Source organism: Heterodontus francisci, chromosome 18 (assembly GCF_036365525.1).
Source record: "Heterodontus francisci isolate sHetFra1 chromosome 18, sHetFra1.hap1, whole genome shotgun sequence".
In the NCBI taxonomy this organism is placed as follows: Eukaryota; Metazoa; Chordata; class Chondrichthyes; order Heterodontiformes; family Heterodontidae; genus Heterodontus; species Heterodontus francisci.
In genome coordinates, this window is record NC_090388.1 from 72659886 (window position 1) to 72682363 (window position 22478).

A 22478-nucleotide genomic window follows, 5' to 3' on the forward strand; every position below is an offset into this window, starting at 1 on the left:
CTTTTTTCACTTCCCCTCTGAACTTTCTGTATTCAGCCTGGTACTCACTTGTATTATCCACCTGAGATCTGTCATATGCACCCTTTTTCTGTTTCATCTTACTATCTATCACTTTCATCATCCACGGAGCTCTGGCTTTGTTTGTCTTACCTTTCCCCCTCATGGAAATGTACCTTGATTGTACCCAAACTATCTCCTCTTTAAAGGCAGCCCATTGTTCTGTTACTGTCTTGCCTGCAAATCTTCGATTCAAATTTACCTGGACCAGATCCGTTCTCACCCCATTGAAATTGGCCCTCCCCCAATTTATTATTTTTACTCCTTGTCCATTTCCATAGCTAACCTAAACATTATGATACTATGATCGCTGTGCCCTAAAGGTTCCCCTACTGACTAGAGAGAAGCAGTGGCAGACATTAGAGAAGCAGTGGCAGATATTAAAGGGGATATTTCAGAATACTCAGAATAAGTATATTCCTACTATAAAGAAAAATTCTAAGGGGAGGACCCACCATCTGTGGTTAACTAAAGAAGTTAAGGAAAGCATCATACTTAAGGAAAAAGCATACAATTACGCAAAGATGAGTGGCAGGTCAGATGATTGACCAGAATGTAAAGAATGGTAGAGAATGACTAAAGGTGAACCAGGAGAAAGAAATTAGAGTATGAGAGGAGACTAGCTAGAAATGTAAAAACGGATAGCAAGAGTTTCTACAGGTATTTAAAAATGAAATGAGTAAGTAAAGTCAGTGTTGGTCCTCTCGAGAGTGAGAAGGGGGAGTTAAAAGTAGATAATAAGGAAATGGCGGATGAAATGAACAAATATTTTGCTTCTGTCTTCACGAAAGAGGAGACAAACAACATTCCAGTAATAGCTGTAAATCATGAGGTGGAAGGAAGAGAGGAACCTGGGGAAATTACAACAACTGGGAAGCGGTACTGAGCAGCAGCGGGCTGACAAGTCCCCGGGTCCTGATGGGTTTCATCCTAGGGTTTTAAAAGAGGTGGCTAATGAGGTAGTAGATGCGTTGGTGTTAATTTTTCAAAATTCACTAGATTCTGGAAAGGTTCCATCAGACTGAAAAGTAGCAAATAGAACCCCTATATTCAAGAAGGGTGGGAGGCAGAAAACAGGTAACCTTAGGCCAGTTAACTTGACATCTGTCGTGGGGAAGGTGTTAGAATCGATCATTAAGGAGGTTATAGCTGGGCAAACTCAAAAAACTCAAGGTAATCGGGAATAGTCCCCATGGTTTTGTGAAAGGGAAATCATGTTTAACCAATTATTTGGAGTTCTTTGAAGGAGTGAAATGCGCCGTGGATAAAGGGGAACCCGTTGACGTACTTGGATTTCCAGAAGGCATTTGACAAGGTACCACATAAAAGGTTACTGCGCAAAGTAGGAGCTCATGGTGTAGGGGGTGACACATTGGCATGGATAGAAGATTGGCTGGCTGGCAGAAAACAGAGAGTATGCATAAATGGGTCCTTTTCTAATTGGCAGGATGTGACGAGTAGAGTCCCACAGAGCTCTATGCTAGGGTCTCAGCTTTTTACAATTTACATCAATGACTTAGATAAGGGGAGCAATGGCATGGTAGCTAAATTTGCAGATGACACAACAATACTTAGGAAAGTATGTTGTGAAGAGGATATAAGGAGGTAGCAGACCGATATAGATAGGTTGAATGAGTGAGCAAAAATCTGGAAGATGGAGTATAATGTGGGAAAATATGAAGTTCTTCACTTTGGCAGGAAGAATAAAAAAAGCAGAGTATTACTTAAACGGAGAACGACTGCAGAATTCCGGGGTGCAGAGGGATCTAGGTGTTCTTGTGCATGACTCACAAAACGTTTGTATGCAGGTACAGCAAGTAATAAAGAAGACTAATGGAATGCTATCCTTTATTTAGAGAGGAATTGAAAATAAAAGTTATGCTTCAGTTATACAGGGCATTGGTGAGACCACATCTCGAATATTGTGTGCAGTTTTGGTCTCCTTATTTAAGGAAGGATGTAAATGCGTTGGAGGCAGTTCAGAGGAGGTTTACTAGATTGATACCCAGAATGAGCAGGTTGTCTTGTGAGGAAAGGTTGGACAGACTGGGCTTGTTTTCACTGGAGTTTAGAAAAGTGAAGGGAGACTTGATTGAAGTATCCAAGATCCTGAATGGTCTTGACAAGGTGGATGTGGAAAGGATGTTTCCTCTTGTGGGTGAGTCCAGAACTAGGGGGCACTGTTTTAAAACTAGAGGTCACCCTTTTATTAGGACAGAGATGAGGAGAAGTTTTTTCTCTCAGAGGATTGTACAACTTTGGAACTCTCTCTCAGAAGATGGTGAAGGCGGGTTCATTAAATTTTTTAAGGCAGACTGTCATGAAGACCCCACCTGCCAAGAATGAGCCATATTAATTTTGTCACATGACCATTAATATTAAACTATTGCTGGAGTGAAGAAATGACTTGTTTAGAGAGATCCCCAGACATTTGGGATGGAGGACATTTGCATACTAAGAGACAGTGCTTGGAGAGACAAAAGAATTGCTTTCTGATTCAGTTAACAGAGATTGGGCTGGGCAATGGTGATCCACATCTTGTCGGGGTTAGAGACAGCCTAAACCCCGCTACCAACACCCACCACCCCCACCCCCACAGAGAGCTTCGAAATCCACAAGTTCAGGAGTTTGTTCAAAACAGTGAGTCACATGACTAATCTGCTGGCCCAGGTCTGGGTTAGAATTGTGCTCACAGGACAGTTTGAAGACAGACCGCAGATTGCAACTGAACCTGGAACAAGAGAGCTTCTCTCCTGGCTGGCTGTCTCTCGCTTTCTCACAAACCTCCAGACCCATTGAAGTCACTTAAACCTCAAGAGAGAAAAGATTTCTACGTCAAAACAAGTTAAAGTGTGCAATGAACGACAAGACCTACCGGCAACCCAAAGATTCCACATTGAACTCAAAGGACTGTAAATACACCCAGCTATTGCCTCAAACATTTCCTCTTTATTCTTTCTACTTTTTCTGTCTCTATCTGTGTGTATGTTTATCGTGTACATGCTGTCCATCTTTCTTGTTTAAATCTAAGAAAACCTGTCTGATTTGAATTCTTTGCCTTGCAATTGAAACAAGGATTCACTGAGGGGGAGCTAAAAACACAGTGTTTTAAAATTAAACCCGGTTACGGTTAAACCAGGCAAAGGCTGAGAGGGAACCTCTAGACCCCTCTCTTGCCTGGTCGTAACACGAAGGTAGATAGATTCTTGTGAGGCAAGGGAATTAAAAGTTATCGGGGGTAGATGGGAGTGTGGAATTTGAAACACAAACAGATCAGTCATGATCTTATTGAATGGCAGAGCAGGTTCGAGGGACCGAATGGCCTCCTTCTGCTCCTAATTCATATGTTCGTATGACATTTGATCTACTTGATCCACCTCATTCCTCAGAACCAGATCCAGTAATGCCTTCTTTTCATTGGGCTGGAAACATACTGATATAGAACATTCTCCTGAACACACTTCAGAAACTCTTCCCTCTCTCTACCATTTACACTATTACCATCCCAGTCTCTAAGAATAAAGTCCCCCAATTTAACAAATCCATAATGTTTGCACTTCTCTGTAATTTCCTAGCAAATTTGTTCCTCTATATCTTTCCCACTAGTTGGCGCCCTATAGAAAATACTCATATTCTAATGGTACCTCTTAGTTCTTAGCCCTTAGTTCTAACCAAATAGATTCTGTCCTTGACTCCACTGGGACAACCACCCTCTCTAGCACTGTAATATTCTCCTTAATCAATACTGACACCCCCCTCCTTTCTTTCCTTCCCTATCTTTCCTGAATATCAAATGACTCAAAAATTGTTCAGCAAATCTACCCCTTTTATATTACTGTAAATGTACACATCTCCTCCCCACACGCGACAAAATCTATTACCTCTGTCTTTGATGCCTCTGTTCACCATAAAATCCTTACTCTCTCCTGCCCTGGTTGTTTCCCCTGATAAGGCCCTCATCTTCGCTCCCTTAAGTACAACAGGCGCAGACTTGAATGTGCATGATGCACAACTGGTTTAGCCACTCATCACAGGAACTTGCTTGACCAGATCAAGCACAATCTGGCCTTTTTCTCCTTTGCCAAAACTGCTCACTACACCAGTTCATCCTGGAAAGTCATGATAAGCCCAGGCTGCTTTTCTCCATTACCAACTGTCACTTCAAACTCCTCAACTTCAGCCAACAAGTGTGAGGGGTTCACGGACTTCCTTTTCACCAAGATTGGAGCCATTTATTCAGTTGCTTAAGGTACATCCTTCCCTTTTGCTTTCCCACCAGCCAAATGTCCCCTAAGGTTCCCCTGACGTAGGCTTGAATCCATGTATTTCTTAAGATTCTCTCATATGTCCTCTTCAAGCTCACCTCGTCCACGAGGCTACCCCCTGCTCTTGACCATATTTCCACAACTGCTGATGAGGCAACTTTCCTTCCTGGACTCCATGCTAGCTGACATTGGAAATGGCTCACTATTCTCAAATACTGTTCTTCTCCATTTCAAATCTATCGTCATCAACACCTCTGTCTTTGCAAACTACTGCCCCATCTTCAAACTCCCTTTCCTCCTTTCTGAAGTCCTTGAACGTGTGTTGTCTCTCAAATTTGATTCCCTGCAGCTCAATCTTTGAATCTCTCCAATCAGGTTTCCTTCTTTGCATTGAAACAGCTCTAAGCAGAGTTACAAATCACATCTTATGTCACTATAACCATAGTGCACTATCCCTCCTTGTCCTTTTCAATCTCTCTGCAGTCTTTGATACTCTTAACTACACCATCCTCCTCCAATGACTTTCCTCTATAATATAGCTGGGTGGGACTGCCCTCGCCTGATTGCACTCTGACTTATCTGGTCTTCGCCAAAGAATCTCCTGCATTGCTTCTCTTCCTGCCCCTGCACGGTTACCTCTGGAGGTTCCCCTCCTATTTCTCATGTTGCCATCGGCAACATCATCCAAATACATGCGTCAGATCCACAGCTACTCTGATGACATCCAGCTCAAACTGACCACCACCTCTTGCATCCTCTCCACTGCCTCAGTTTTGTCAGACTGTTTGATCAACATTCAGTCCTGAATGAGCTGCAATTTCCTCCAATTAAACATGGGGAAGATCGAAGCCATTGTCTTCAGCCACTGCCACAAACTCTAATCCCTCACCACGGATCTCCCCGCTGGCTACTCTCACAGGCTGAACCAGACTACTTGCAAATAAAAACAGAAAATGCTGTAAATACTTTGCAGGTCAGGCAGCATCTGTGGAGAGAAAAACAGAGTTAATGTTGTTCCTTATTTGTCCCATTACCATTCCCTTTCGCCTTGCACCATCACCCCTTTGGTAATGTAACCTTTCCTGCCTTCCACTCTATCACGAGCTTTCCCTTTTGTTCTTTCCTCCTCTCCTCCTTTAAATTTTTTTGCACGGCTGCCCATGCACATTATCAAAAATGAGACAGCTTGTGAGCTGTCAGTGCAATACCTTCTGAGTTGCTGCACGTGTCTACAGCTTACAGGGAACATTGCCCCACTGACTGATCAGCTGTATCTGCCTATTCTTTAGGTTGTTCTTTATTCAGGAGCTGCTTAACGGGCTGTTTGTAATTGTGAAGCAAGCCGGTTTTGACACATGGACTGGGGGTTGGCCATGCCCGCCTTAGAATACTTGTCTATTTCTGTCTGCATTTACTCTTTTTAACTTTCAATTTCCTCCTTAGCCAGATTTTCATTCAGCTGTTTCTTACTGGAGTTCATTGACATAGTGTAACAGCTGGTGAATGCTAAAGAGTACAAGAATTGCAGTTCTTTGTTTGTAAAGAACCAGGAACTAAGCCTCTGGGAAATGGAACAAATGGTTTTGTTGAGGAGACTAGTAATAGCCCATTTACTGATGAAGCAATGCCAGATGATAATACGTTAAATAGCTTATTAGTAAAGCACAGAAAAAAGCAGAAGTCCTACAAAACACAGTGGAGCTACAAAATCAGTTTAGACTTGTTCTTGGAAACACTAAGATGTCTGAAAGTACATGTAATGTTGCTCCTGATTGCATGCGCTTATTTATTCCTTGATTGCAACAAAGAGCGGAAACACCTTTGCAAGGGGTTACTCGAGAATGTTTGAAGTAAAAATAGAAAGTGCTGGAAATACTCAGCAGGTCAGGAAGCATCTATGGAGACAGAAACTGAGTTAATATTTCAGGTCAATGAACTTTCATCAGAACTGTTTAAAATTAGCAGGATTGTGGTCATGCCATAATTAGACTGGAATTGAGAGTTAGTCAATTTATCTCTCTTTTACTCACAGCAAAGATGCATGTGTAGCAATGTCTATCAATGATACATTGAATGGCACCACAAAGGGCAATTTAGTGTTGCAAGCATCCGTGAAAGAAAAAGGGAGAAAGAAAGCTTACATTTATAAAGCACCTTTCACAACCTCCCAAAGCACTTTACAGCCAATGAAGTACTTTTGAAATACAGTCATTGCTATAATGTAGGAAATGCAGCAGCCAATTTTCACCTGGAGTACTGATGTGGAGTGTTAACTGAAAGTTTGTGCTCAAGTCTCTGGAGTGGGTCTTGAAGCGACAGCTTTATGACACAGCGACGAGTGCTACCAACTGAGCCTTGGCTGACACTTAACACTTTTTACAGATGCCTGGTATTTTGAATAGTGGGATAACAAATTAACATAATGGTGGATGCCCCCGTGTTTCGTGTTATAGTTCTGCACAGTTTAAAAAGAAACATTAAAGAAAATATTCATTCACATCAGTATTTGGATTAAGTATATAGAAATGTGTTTGTATATCAAACCTTCATTGGGTTGTACAGAAGCAAGTATTTGATGCTGAAACACTGCAGCGAATGGAGCTGCTGTTTGATGAAATGTGGTGTGTGTCCATGGTGCGTTCTGCTGCTTGCCATGTCATCCAGTTAGAATTCCTGGCAACGTTTGTTCACCCAACATGGATTCTAGCTTACTTATCAGTTGTTTAATGACCAAATTGTGACTCTCGAGCTTGGGAGGTAGGTACGCAGGTTCTTTAGGAATTGAGTTGGTTCCAGGGTGATGCTAGACATTTTACTATGTCAGAAGTGCTATATAAATGCAAGTTTAGTTGTATTTAAATTTGGACATACCATTAGATTTGTCTACTGTATTAAAATTTGAGCATTACATTAACAAGGGTTAATGTAATTTTCAAGCAAAATTAGAGACAAATCCACAAATATGAGTATAGGACCTCTGGAAATGAGCACTCAATATTGTTGGCAGTTTGTACTAATTTTTACATTCTTAAACCCCTCTGGTATATTTGGCTATTATTTTTGTGTCAATACATTGGTGGTGGGATTTAGCCAATCATGAGGAAGACGATGCTTCACAGCACAGACCACCAACAGAGTTGACAAATTGAACCATATCCATTTTCATGCAGTGGCTTAATTCAGTGAAGGTGTTCAGGTATGTACAGGTATATAGGTGGTCCCTGCCAAAATATCAAACCTGTTGTTGCTGACTAGTCATGGGGAAACAGGTATAATTAACTTATGAGGGGATCTGCACCGGCACTGCACTGAATCATTTTGTACACTAAATACCAGAAAATTGATGGGTCAAAGAACTCACTTATAAAGGAACCCATCCAATTTTTCTCCACTGAAATGGAGAAAGATTGCAATTCCTTTATTCTTTTGTTTCTCCAAATCTCTAAATACTGGCTTACCTCTGCGTCTTTAATGTTAAGATTTTGACTCATTTCTGCTCAAGATTTTTCCTTGGCCCTGTGGAACTCCTTATTTCCTTCAATCAATCCATGCTCAATTAGTCTTCAGGCTTTTCAAATCTAAGTTTTGCATCACTTAGTCATGATTTTTTAAAGAATAGAGTGATAGAAATTTCAGCACGGAAGGTAACCAGTTGACCTATCATGACTGTGCAGTTCCAAGCTATATGATCCCATTTTCCCACTCATTCCCTATATCCTTTAATCTTTTGCTTCTTCATGTTTAAATCTCTGTCAAATAGTGTGATTGATTGGGTTTAAATTGCCTTTTGAGTGAATACATTTCATCGCCCAAGAACCCTTTGTGGGAGAAACATGTTCTAATGTCTCCCTTTACGCTCCAAGTACAAATCCCAGTTTCCATAATTTTAGTAAGCTATCTTCCATGTGTACACTCGGAAACTTTTTCAAAGATTTTAAACACTTTGATTAGATCTCCCTTTAATCTTCTCTGCTCTAGTAATATCAGGAATGAGGAAATATAATTCCGATCAATTTACAGAATCATAGAATATTCAAGCACAGAGGAGGCCATTTGGCCCTTTGTGGTTGTGTGGCTCTCTGAAATAGCAATCCTTTAGTCCCATGTCCCTACCTTTCCTATACCATCTTAATGAACAAAAAATATCTTTAAATGTTTGGAGAGAGGGCAAAGTAGTGGAATTAAATGGCAAGTATTTTCAGAGAGCTGGCACAGATGTGAGAGTCTGAATAGCCTCATTCTATGCTGTAAAATTCTCTGACTGCAGTCTTTAAAACCTCTATCAGAACTATAACCCCTCAGACTTGGTAACGTTCCTTCTATAAAGGAGTTTGTCAAATTATACATTGGGCTCTGTCTTTGTCAGCCTTGGCTCAGTGGTAGCACTTTCACCTCTGAGTCGGAAGGGTGCGGGTTAAAACCCCACTAAAGGCTTGGAGCACATGGTCTTGGCTGACACTCCAGTGCAGTTCTGAGGGAATCTTGCAATATTGGCGATGCATTCTTTCAGACGAGATGTTGCACTGATGTCCTGTTTGTTTTCTCAAGTGGATGTAAAAGATACTATGGTACTATTTCAAAGAAGAGCAAAGGTGTTTTCCTTAGAGCCCTGGCTAATATTTATCCCTCAACCAGCATCATTTTAAAATAAATAATTCTGAGCTCATTATTTCTGTTTGTGGAATCCTGTAGTGGACATATTGGCTGCTGCACTTTCTACATTTCAACAGTGACCACACTTCAAAAAGTGGCTGAAAAGCACCTTGGGATATACTGAGATTGTGAAAGGTGCTATGTAAGTTCATGCTCTTTCTCACCACTAACCACTCTTTCCTTCAAAATTATAATCAACTTTAAAATAGTTTAGTGTTCAAGGCTCCAGAACTTGCCGCGCCCCTAGCCAAGCTGTTCCAGTACAGCTACAACACTGGCATCTACCAGGCAATCGGGAAAATTGCTCAGGTATGTTCTGTACACAAAAAGCAGGACAAATCCAGCCCAGCCAATTACCACCCCATCAGTCTACTCTCGATCATCAGTAAAGTGATGGAAGGTGTCGTAGACAGTGCTATCAAGCGGCACTTGCTTAGCAATAACCTGCTCAGTAATGCTCAGTTTGGGTTCCATCAGGGCCATTCAGTTCCTGACCTCATTACAGCCTTGGTTCAAACATGGACAAATGAGCTGAGTTCAAGAGGTGAGGTGAGAGTGACATCAAGGCAGCATTTGACCAAGTATGGCATCAAGGAGCCCTAGCAAAACTGAGGTCAATGGGAATCAGGGGGGAAACCCTCCGCTGGCTGGAGTCATACCTACTGCAAAGGAAGATGGTTGTGGTTGTTGGAGGTCAGTCATCTCAGCTCCAGGACATCACTGCAGGAGTTCCTCAGGGTAGTGTTCTAGGCCCAACCATCTTCAGCTGCTTCACTTTCCTTCAATCATAAGGTCAGAAGAGGGGATATTTGCTGATGATTGCACAATGCTCAGCATCGTTCATGACTCCTCAGATACTGAAGCAGTCCGTGTAGAAATGCAGCAAGACCTGGACAATATTCAGGTTTGGGCTGATAAATGGTAAGTAACATTCACGCCAGGAAATGACTATCTCAAACAAAAGAGAATCTAACCATTTCCTCTTGAAATTCAATGGCATTACAATCGCTGAATCCCCCATTATCAACATCGTAGGGGCTACCATTGACCAGAAACTGAACTGGAGTAGCCACATAAATACCTTGGTTACAAGAGCAAGTCAGATGCTAGGAATCCTGCGGCGAGTAACTTACCTCCTGACTCCCCAGAGACTGTCCACCATCTACAAGGCACAAGTCAGGAGTGTGAAGGAATATTCTCCACTTGCTGGATGGGTGCAGCTCCAAAAACACTCAAGAAGCTTGACACCATCCAGGACAAAGCAGCCCGCTTGATTGGCACCCCATCTACAAACATTCACTCCCTCCACCACCGTGCACAGTGGCAGCAGTGTGTGCCATCTACAAGATGCACTGCAGCAAGGCACCAAGGCTCCTTAGACAGCACCTTCCAAACCCACGACCTCTACCACCTAGAAGGACAAGGTCAGCAGTTGCACGGGAACACCAGCACCTGCAAGTTGCCCTCAAAGCCACATACCATCCTGACTTGGAACTATGTGGCCCTTCCTTCACTGTCGCTGGGTCAAAATCCTGGAATGTCCTTCCTAACAGCACTGTGGGTCTACCTACCTACATGGACTGCAGCGATTCAAGAGACAGCTCATCACCACCTTCTCAAGGGCAATTAGGGAGGGCAATAAATGCTGTCCTAGCCAGCGAAGCCCACATCCCATGAATGAATAAAAAAAAGGCTCCTGTATACTAGGGAAGAGGAGGCTGTTGGGGCCAGGAAACTGGAAATTGTCAAAATGACGTCGGGCGTCAGAAGAGTCACAGATGTAGGTGGGAACAGACTGGACCAGGGGAGAAAAGATAGGGTCAAGATAGGAAGAAATAAGTCCAGTGGGGCAGGAACAGGCTGAAATAATGGGTCTACCGGGACAGTACTATTTGTGGGTTTTGGGAAGGAGGTAGAAGTGGGCTGTCTGGGGTTGCAGGACTATGAGGTTGGAAGTTGTGCAGGGAAGATCTCCAGAGGAGATGAGATCAGTTACAGTTCTGTGGACAGTAGCTTGACGTTTGGTGGTGGGGTCATGGTCCAGGGGGAAGTAGGAAGAAGTGTCTGAGAGATGGCGCTGAGCCTCTGCAAGGTAGAGGTCGGGACGCCAGACAACAACAGCACCACCCTTATCTGCAGGTTTGATGACAATGTTGGGATTAGGCCTGAGAGAACGGAGTGCGGCAAGTTCAGAGGGGGGCAGGTTAGAGTGAGGGAGGGGGCAGAGAAATTGAGATGGCCGTTGTCTCGCCGACAGTTTTCAATGAAAAGATCAAGAGCGGGTAAGAGGCCAGAGGGAGGGGTCCAGGTAGAGGTAGAATGCTAGAGACGGGTGAATGGGTCCTCTGGTCGGGGGAGGGACTCCTGGTCAAAGAAGTGAGCCCGGAGGCAATGGAAGAAGAGCTCACAGTCATGCTGAGCACGAAATTACCTTAAACATGATGGGTCTTAATCGTCACAACATATCTCTCTGTGATACTTCATCAAGTTCTTTTTCAAAGTTCAAATATATTTCATTTGCTGAAAACGCCTTTGTTTATGCCATACTGATTTTCTTGAGGAAACTAAATTAGTCAAGCACAAATCTACTCTTTGCAAATCTGTGTTAATCCAATTAAGTATTGGGAAGACTGAAGGCATTGTTTTCAGTCCCCGCTCCAAACTCCATTCCCCAGCTACCAACTCCATTCCTCTCCCTGGCATTAAGCCAGCCAGTTCGCAACCTTAGTGTCACATTTGACCCCGAGACGAGCTTCCGACCTCATATTCGAGCCATAACTTAGACCGCCTATTTCCACTTCCGTAACATTGCCCGCCTCCGCCCCTTCTCAGCTCATGTGCTGCTGAAACACTCATCCATGCCTTCTTTACCTCTAAACTTGACTATTCCAATTCACTCCTGGCTGGTCTCCCACATTCTAATCTCAGGTCTTGAGTTCATCCTAAACTCTGCTGCCCATGTCTTAACTTGCCCCAAGTCCCATTCCGCTATCATCCCTGAGCTCTTGGTCAAAATTTTAAAATTCTCATCCTTGTTTTCAAATCCGTCCATGGCCTCGCCCCTCCCTATCTCTATAATCTCCTCCAGCCCCACAACACTCCAAGATATCTGCGCTCCTCTAATTCTGGCCTCTTGGACATTCCTGATTTTAATCGCTCCACCATTGGTGGCCATGCCTTCAGTTGCCTAGGTACCACGTTGTGGAATACCCTCCCGACACCACTCCACCTCTCCACCTCACTTTACTCCTTTAACTCACTCCTTAAAACCTACCTCTTTGACCAAGCTTTTGGTCATCTGACCTAATATTTCCTTTTGTGTCTCAGTGTCATACTTTGTTTTATAATGCTCTTGTAAAGCACTTTGGGATGTTTTATTACATTAAAGGCGCTATATAAATATAAGTTGTTGTTGTTAACTTGCCTGATTGGCCCTATGGTGCATTTACATTGTCATTTTAATTGGTTTCAAGCAATTTCCACTTTACATTCACATTACTATTCCAGGATAAATCGAGGCCTAACCTAAGCTGGATAACAAAGCTAACTGAGACTCACTGGAATGAATATTCTCTCACCATTTCAGTTTGGTACCACATGGGATGTAAATCCAGTGTGATGTCAAACATGGTTGGACAATAACAACAATTTTCATTTATATAGCACCATTAACACAGCAAAATGTCCCAAGGCACTTCACAGAAATATTATCAGACATAAATTGACACTCAACCAAAGAAGGAAACATTAGGACAGGTGACCAAAAGCTTGGCCAAAGAGGTAGATTTGAAGGCAGTCTTAGAGGATAGAGAGGTGGACAGGTTTAGGGACAGAATTCTGGAGCTGAGGGTCTAGACAGCTGAAAGCACAGCCGCCAACAGTAGACCTACTGGATGCTTTGTAAATCAACCCGACCTGAACTTAAATGTTTAAGAGAGCAGGGATTCTCTTGTTCTTGCTCTCTAAATATTTAAACTGTTGGAAGAAATCTCTGCCCATTGCATATCCATTCATGCAAAAAGCTCTCCTAAACAGGACAGTTGAAGTTTCAGCCAGCCAGGAGCCAAACAGTGTAAACAGGAGCTATTTATGAGCTGAAGGCTCATTTGTACTAACATAAATTTGAACATTGTCTCCACAGTTATATGAAGTTAGACTCTATGCTTTTTCAGGAGGATTAAAACAATTGGTCAATCAACTCGTACTTCAGATTACACAACTTCAGTGCACACATCCTCTGTTCTTCCAGCCCTCTTCCTTTCCTCCTTGCTGACATCTGAGCTAGAGCTTCTGTTCTCAGCTTGGCAACTGCAGCTTAAATCCACATCTATAGCACTTATTAATGATACTTCGTTCTATGGTCTCCATCAGTTTTCTTACCCCAAACATAAGGCTACCTAGACTATGGTTAGCTGGCTTATTCCTTTCCCCTTTTAGAAACAGGATGCAACATTCACAACCCTCTAGTCCTTTGGTGCAATTTGCACTTCTAAAGAATTTTCTTGATTGATTTCGTCTTGGTACGACCGAGGCAGGAGCAATGCACTGTCAATTCAGTCCCAATACTCCACAGGTTGCAGCATATTATTAAAATTTTCCCACCTAACTGGAAATCAACCAAATTAAACACTTTATTGAGCCCCAGAATAAAATACACTAAACCAGATATCTTTAGACAACAACAAATTAACTATTTATTAAAACAAACTAAATCTTAACACTGTTAAGATAAATTTATATCTAAAGGCCTTGCAACTTCTTATTTAACTTAATCCCCATGCTCACAGACATACATTCAAAAACTAACAGTTAACCGGTTTAAAAAATAGTATTTCTTAGGAATAAAATAAGTAGCTGGGTTGTAAGTTCGGGTAAATTACATTCCCAGTTGATGAGGTATCCCAGAGTAGAATAACCAGATGCCACTCAAAGTCTCCAGGCGAATTCAAGGAAACAGTTTTTAATAGATAGGGATTCAAAGTATTTCTGCTGCAGCAGGCGTCACACAGTTCTTTCAACGAGAAGCACAGCAATGGGTCTACTTGGATTTTAAAACTGGCAGTCTTTTGGTAAATCTTTACTGAGAATTCCAGCAAACACAAATAGGCAATAGAGAGAGTTACTTCTGTAGCAGACTGCTTAGAGTTTCGAAGTAAAACGGAATTTTACTACCTCCAGTAATGCAAATTGTTCTTTTTTAGGGGTTTATTTCTCCTTAGGCAAACACAGTCTGAGCTCAATGTAGATTTTCTCTGCTGAGATATAGACAGCTTCTTTTCAGTGTACAGCACACTTCATTTGTCTCCAGTTTAAACTGTTTTTAGCCAGTTTTTACACACAGTTAAAAGTTACAGAACACTATGTGACCTTCCCTCTCTCCTGCTATGGCCCAGGAAACAGGTGCAGCTGGCACACTTGATTTTTAAAGGCACACTGTTTTAAACAGAAAAAAAAACTACACTTCCATGACAGTCTTCTCCTTTAATCTTCACAACTTTGAAAAGGTGCTGCATTATGATCTTGTCTGTTCACCTTGAACTCTTATTAAAAAAAATCTAAAAGATACAGGAGTAGTGTTCATGCCTTGTACAGACCTGGACTACCTAAGAGATTCGTGGTTGGGAGGGAAGTAAGCGTTTGACACCAAAGAAGATGTTAAGCTTCTTACAGGCAGCACTGGGTGTGGAGGTGTTCCTTTTGAAAACAGACAGAATGGAACAAGAATGCTACAGTTAAAGAAGGGCAAAAGGGTCATCAAAGGTAGCAGTAAACAGCACTTATGGTTAACATAGGAGAGTGTATATTAAAACAAGTGATATTCATATTGCCTTATTAAGGGACATGGAGGAGATGAAGAGGAGATGCACTATTGGAGGTTATGTGCACTGAAGACATGCAACTTAACCAATTGCGCCAACCCTCTTTAAAGAACAGAAAGTCTAACTTTACCTGACACAGGAGACAAAGGGTGCGGCTTATGGATATCAAAAGTGAGCCATCAGCCCATAAACAGCTCATGTCCTCAATAAGCTGGGGGTCATTCAACAGTCCTAAATTGGAATAGAATGTGTTTCCATTCTATATTATTTTCTAATCTAATATCTTCAGCAACGCATTATTTATAGTGTGGTAGGGAGGAGATTTAGTTCAGAAATTTATACTTTTAATTAATTCTTCTGAAGTAATTTTTGTTCTAAATAGTTGAAAAATACAGCTTTAAAATTGAAGATCATTTGTGACTGAAACTCAATGTTGTTGGCAAGAACCTCACTAAATAGATTAATGAAAGAAAACCCAGATAGCATTGAAATAAAAGTGTAATGAACCCCAAAGAAATGTATTCAAGCTTGCTGTAATATATGGTTTTAATAATTTTACTGCTTAGAGAATCAACATGGAGAAGGTCCAGGGAATAAAGGGCCCATGTTATGAAAACTTCATTTAATGCATACTGTTCCAATTAAGGCCTTTTCAAAAAAAATATGAACTGCAGTCAAAGCCAAAGGACATGGATTATTGAGGTTTCATTTGTAAACATATTTTTCTTATTTTCCATAAAGATACAAAGCTGCATAAATGTTAATGGCCTTGCTGTTTCATCATCTACTGATGTTTACTGAATAGCACTTCTTTGTTGAAAAAGAATAGCAAGGGTAATGCTTCAGCAACAGTCAAGACAAATAGTTCCAGACGGCAAGCATTTATAATGAAGGGAAGCATATTCACAAATGTGGAATAAAACATACTGTAATAAATATTTAATTTATAACATTTGTCATAGCATTGTTAATAGTCTGTGATACAGTCCTCATAAATATAATGTTAATTAGATCTTTATGTATCGACCTACATGTACTTTACCATATTTGACAATGATTTCTAATCTGATGCATTGCAGTCTCTGTATGGTGGGGGGTAGGGTGAGAGAGGGGAATCCACGGACAGATCTCTTGTAACTTCTTGCTTTTGATGTAAATTTTATCAAGGCCAAATAATATATATCAATGGGATAGAAAGTAAGAAACAGAAAAATACAATGATAGGGAACATAAAGTGAGAATATAAATGTTGCCATAGTACACTTTGAAATATAACCCAATAACCATCTCACAGGTCGGTTTTAATATGAGTTCAGTAATGTAATAACTGTGTCTCGGAAGTTGATGAAAATTTGCAGAGGAAATAAGAAGACATGCATAAAATTGGATCTTTGTTCATTGTAAATAAAATACCTTCTGCTAATATCTAATTGCAATTTAGAATACTGAGGGTTATATCAGGGTACAATCTTTTTAAAAATAAAATTGCTTCAGTGAAAGCCTTTCTAAAGAAAGATATGCCTTTCTGCTCTTCCTCTTTCAGTTGTTCCCTGAAAGCTATTATAATTTGAATTATAACAGATTGTATTTTTGGTTGTTATTTTGTGTATTATTTCTGCTCAACTTGACTTAACCTCTGCTCCCTGTGGGAGAAAGCTTGATCATTGTGATCCTTTTGACTTCATAAGCTGGGACCGATTCACTGCAGTTCCTAGTAATGTATTTCACCTTTTATAAGTGTTTGCTGAACTCTTAGATGCTGGTATATGAAAACTAGAAGGGTTCTGCTAGAATTTAGCTGCTGTATTCACACTGGTGCAAGTATAAAGGAAGTCTATGTAACATTCCCGATATAACATTCCCGATATAGAATGCCAAAGGTTGTCTATGCTAATACTTATCCAAGGTAGGGTAGACCCATCTTGAAATGATGTCTTGACTCCAGTATCACACTGGAGTACAATATATTACTGTTATGCTAAGGGTACAGTAGTGTAGCAGTTAAATTACTGGACCAGTAATCCAGAAACCTGGACTAATAATTTAGAGAACATGAGTTCCTACCATGAGAATTTGAATTCATCTGAAGCAATCTGGAAATAAAAAGCTGGTATCAGTAAAAGTGATCTTGAAGCTTTAGGTGTGTTGTAAGAATCCAACTGGTTCACCAATGTTCTTCAGGGAAGGAATCTTGCCATCTTTAGCTGGTCAGCCTAACTGTGACTCCAGTCCCTCACCAATACAAAAGCAAAATACTGTGGCTGCTGGAAATCTGAAATAAAAGCAGAAAGTGCTGGAAATACTCACCAGGTCTGGCAGCATCTGTGGCGAGAGAAACAGAGTTAACGGGAGGGATTTTACACGAGTCCAGGAAGTCCCGAGCTTGCGCAGGCAGATGGCAGGATTCCCACAGGGGCAATTTTACCAGCGGTGACCAATTAACAGTCTCTCAGAGCTGCCGACCCAATCAGAGGGCTGGCAGCTTGACAACCTTGGCAGCACCACCGATAGAGGTGGCCACTGCTGAGGCTGCTGGGAGATGCAGAGGGCACCTCCATGTTGAGGCTCCCTCAAATGGCAGGTAAGAAATTTTTATAACATGCTGGGGCCAGGTAGGCAGGCCCTGGTGATCAGAGGGCTGAACCCTCCAGCCACGGGGGGCAGCCATTGGCACCAGGAGGGGACCCCTCCATGGGCCATGGAGCGGCCAGAAGGAAGGCCCCACTCCTCCCCAGAAAGCCACAGGGAGGCCACCTCAATATACCTGGCAGTCTTCCCACATGGCAGAAATCTGTCTTGATGCTGGTAAAATGCCAGCAGGGGAGTAAAGTGACTGTTAATTGGCCACTTAATTGAATTAATTGGCCACCCGTCTCCGGTTGGCAGGCAGCTATGCCGCTGTTGTTCCCACTTCTGGGAATATCCTGAGGCAGTAGGATAACGTTGAGCTTCCCTACTGGCGCTTTCTGCTGCCATTTTATGAGCCTTCCCGTCTCCCAGCCTGTCTCCAGAGGGCTGGTAAAATTCCGGCCAACGTTTCAGGGCTGAAACGTTAACTCTGTTTCTCTCTCCACAGGTGCTGTCAGACCTGCTGAGTATTTCCAGCAATTTCTGTTTTTATTCCAGTCCCACTCCAATGTGGTTGACTCTTAAATGTCCTCTGGAGTGGTCCAGCAAGCCATTCAGATTTATTAAACCACTCACCTTCACCACACTGACTACAGTGGCTCAAAAAGGCCGACCACCACCTCCTCAGTGCAGCTAGGGATTGACAATAATTGCAGGCCTTGCCAGTGATGCCTGCAACCCAAGAATGAATTTTTAAAAGTACACAAAAAACATGAACTCGACATGCCAAATCCGTAGTTGTATGTTGTGCACAGGGCAGGATGCAGTGCATTCTAAGCTGGCCAAATAGCTTGGAGTGACCCCTGCTGGAAAGTGCTGCAAATAAATAAATTTATATGGCACCTTATCACGTCCTCAGGACAATCCCAAAGCACTTCACAGCCAATGAATAACTTTGTTGAAGTGTTTTATAGTCAAATGTGTCTGTCAATTTTTACATAACAATCAGATGAATGACCAATTATGGTGATAGTTATTGAGAGAGAAATGTAGGCTAGAACACCAGGAGATGTTCTTTGACAGGTGGGATCATTGACATGCATCTGAACAGGCAAATTGGGCTTTGGTTTAGCGTGCCATCCAAACGACAGCACCTCCTCAATATTGGAATGAAGTGTCAGTGTAAAATCCTGCAGTGGGGCTCGAATCCACGACCTCCTGACCCAGAAGTGAGAATGCTGGTAAGAATAAAATTGGATTCTACTGTGATGCCCTCCATAGTCAAATAACCCATGCCATGCAATGTCTCGGTTCAGATATGAAGAAAGGCCATTACAACAGTGACCACACTTCAAAAGTACTTCATTGGCTATAAAGCACTTTGGGACATCCTGAGGTTGTGAAAGGTGCTACATAAATGCAGGCCTTTCATTATCTGCTTGTTTACTTGAAACAATCCATTCCCACAGTCTGTAAAGAGGGAGCATTACTGATAATCCTTTTCAACTCTTTCTTTCTTTCATTTGTTCTCCCTTTTCTGGACTGTTCTCCTGCAACAGACAACACCATCAAGACAGGATCAAAGCCATTTAGAAACAAACACAAATTGAATAATGCTGCTTCAGCATTTGAAACTTGCTCTGGCTGGCTATGCATAGCAGAACAAGGAACACCATCTCGAGTTCTGATGTGTAAAGAAAGTAATAAGTCACGCAGGTTTATCCCGAGTCCCAGTGAGATACAGTTTTCATATCTATTGATATAGATCAAATAAGAGGTAGTAAGGTAATAAAACAACTGATCTTGATGCTCCAACAGGCAGCATTCATTGTCTGTAAAATTAATTTAACTTTCTGCATAAAGGAAATTATTCATGACGATAGGGACCTTTTTCTGCTTGTCTGTAGCTTCAGTGATGTTTGCTCCTTGAGATGCAGATATTGCATGGAATGGTAAAGGCTCCATGCAGGACAAGACTAAGCTGTACAGCCAAAAGATCTCGAGCTTGTTCCCCAGCTTGTACTGAGTTAAGCCACTACAGTGAGGACAACAACTGTGAGAGGGAAAATCAGTCATGGTTTTTACTCTTGATTGTCATCCAGAAACTGCTGCCAAAACATCTGTGCCGGTGGATGAGGATAAGGACGAGGACAGGATTGGGGCTTAGGTGTGACAGCCTGCACAATGAGGTGGTCTGGCACCATTCGCAATCCTAGATCACACTTAAAAAAAAGGTCATGCTGGCATAGCACCAAAGCATTAAGGGTGCTCACAGAAGCACTGTGTTGCTGTCTGTGGTACCTTGCTGTGCGCATGTTGCATGCCTAAAAAACAACAGTTACCACACAAAATTAAGTAATTGGCACTGAAGCACTTTTGGAAGTAATGACATTGCAGTAGATAAGAAAATTCTTCCTTTTGTTCATCACATCTTCAGTCAACAACTTCAGGAGGGAGGAAAGAAAATTGAAGTGGGTGGAGTGGAAGGAAAAGAAAAAAAATGAACAGCTAATTGCTATGTGTAAGAATTCAACAAATATTAAACAAAATGCTTGACTCTTTATAGCAATTGCACCTTTTTTCCTTTCTAGGGAACCCAGATGAAAGGTAGAGCATCTATCAATAAGAAGATGATAGACTCATTTTGAAACCAGAACCTTTACCCACAACTATTTGCTGTTGAATTCTTTATTGAAAGGCATTGGAATCCTCCTTTTGTTGGTGAAGAATTCAGTTTCAACTTGTAGGTTAAATCAATTGTAAAAATATTTTATTAATTTATGCTCAACTTAAAGCAGGAGGTCAATTCATCAATTTTCACTCCTGCATTTTCAAAAAATAAATAGATCCCAGGAAAAAAGATTAGCGAAGTGCCCACAGGAGAATAAAGAAAAAGAATATACAAAGTCAGAGGGGGAATAAATGAATGATGTGGAGGTTTCTTTTATTGCTAAGGCTTGCTGTGTGCACTGAATCTGCAGAGATCATCTCATTTGAACACTTGCATAATTAAATTTTATAAAAGATACATGGCTATCCATCAGCATTATAAACTGATTCAGAATAGGCTAGAATTATTTTATTTATAAGCGTACATGCCATTGTGGCAATGATTTCTGTGCGAGTTTCAGATGGTAATGAGTCTCTGCTCCCACCAGAGAGGATCTTCAAGCCCCAGATTGCACTGAACAATGTAGGCTGTGGATTGATGGCTGCCTCACCCCCACCCCCCTCACATGTACCAAAATCGTCAGTAGGTATTTTTCTGATGGGCTAAGTCTTTAGCAATATCAGAGCATGATGTAAACAAATATAAGGTAAAGTAATCAGTGTTTTCTCTATTGAAAAGTGCATTGTTAGCACGTCGATTGCTGGAAGACTCCCAGCTGGAGGAAGCCAGGTATCAGGCAGCATTGTGACGTTCCTCTCCAGATGTTATCACGTGACTTAGCTCATGACGTTACTGAAGTAGCTCCTCATGAAATCCCTGCAGCCAAAATGGCCACTGCTAATCTATTCTTCACAAACTGCTTTAAACAAGTAGTACCTCAGAGAGGTCAGGCAGCATTAGTGGGGAGAGAGAAACAGAGTCAACTTTTCAGGTCAATCACAGAATTGATGAAAGGACCTGAAACATTAGCTCTGTTTCTCTCTCCACAGACGCTGCCTGACCTGCTGAGCATTTCCAGCATTTTCTGTTTTCATTTCAGATTTGCAGAACCTGCAGTATTTGGCTTTAGTATTAGTGTCTCAGAGACGTCAGTAAGTTTACAGATACCTCCCTTTATAACTATCAAGATTGCACAACATTTCAGGTGAATACAATTATCCTTCAAAGGTAAAAAATTAAGTTTTTAAATGAAATAAAAACATTTTTAAAAATGTAGAAATGCACAGCAAGGAGGGTCGTTGACACATTGGGTCAGATACTGGCTTTTAAATAAATGTAACTTCTTTCTTTTCACCTCTTGAATGCAAGTTTCTCCTGTCCCTTGGCTGTGAGGTTAAATCCATTCCTACTGCATGAAGGTTGAAAATTGTTCCTAATTTAGCACAAATTTTCCTTCAGTTTGTGATCTCAGTCAGAGGTGGTGAAATTGGACTTGGTAGCAACCTCTTTTTGGAAAGGAGGACAGCAGCTTCATAATCCAAGGAGCCACTGTCACTGTCCCAGGGCATCACCTCAGCAATCTGAGTACTCTGTTGGAGAGCAGACTTCTGGAGTATTGTGACATCTTGGAAGCCCCAGAGCTATGATGACAGCAAACTGAGATTGTGTGACAACAGTCTGAGCTTCCAGTGCAGTACTCAGACATTGGGCAGCTGCTGCTGGTGCTGCAGTGGACGCTGAGACATCGGCCATCAGATGCTGCTGGAGGTAGCCACCCATTTCACATTGGAAAGGATGGGCTCCAAGCTCTGCGCCAAGTTGGTGCCTGGCTTCTCCATGCTCCTCGACATTGAGCGCAGGCTTTCCAGTACAGGAAGCATTTGGGTATGTACACCATCAGCTTCTGTAACCTGGCTCCTCAAAGTCATCAGCTGGGTCCTCTGCAGAAGAACTTGTGTGCAACCTCACCCTCTAGTAAACTGGCACCTGCACTCTCCTTTCCCTCTGCCCGAGCTGCAGCGGGCTAGTGACTGGTTTCTCACCATGTGCAGATCTCACCTCTACGCTATTCTCTAAATTACATGCAGCGTCAGTATCTGAGCTAGTGACAGTGACTGTGAAACTGAGTCTTCATCTTCACTGTCTTCTTGCTCTGCCTCCACTGCCTGGGCAGGTTGCGGTTCTTGGACATCTGAAAGGAAAAAGTGACAAAGGTAAGGTTGTGGAGAGGGTAGAGGGGGAAAGTAAGAAGTGCATGCTTACACCGTCAGCAGCTTCTCAGTCAGAAGATTTTGAGGAATAGGGGGAGGTGAGAAGGAGGAATAGGTGTGTGGATACCCTCATTTTCAAACACTTCAGCCTTGTCACTGGCCACGGCCTCAGCAATGGCCCTTCCCATAATAGCCAGCACCATCCGAGTTAGTACATGGAGGCACCCATCTCCCCCTCTGGTTCGTTCCAGCAGCCTCTGGTTGCGCGCTGCCTTCTCCTGCAAGAGAGAGAGGG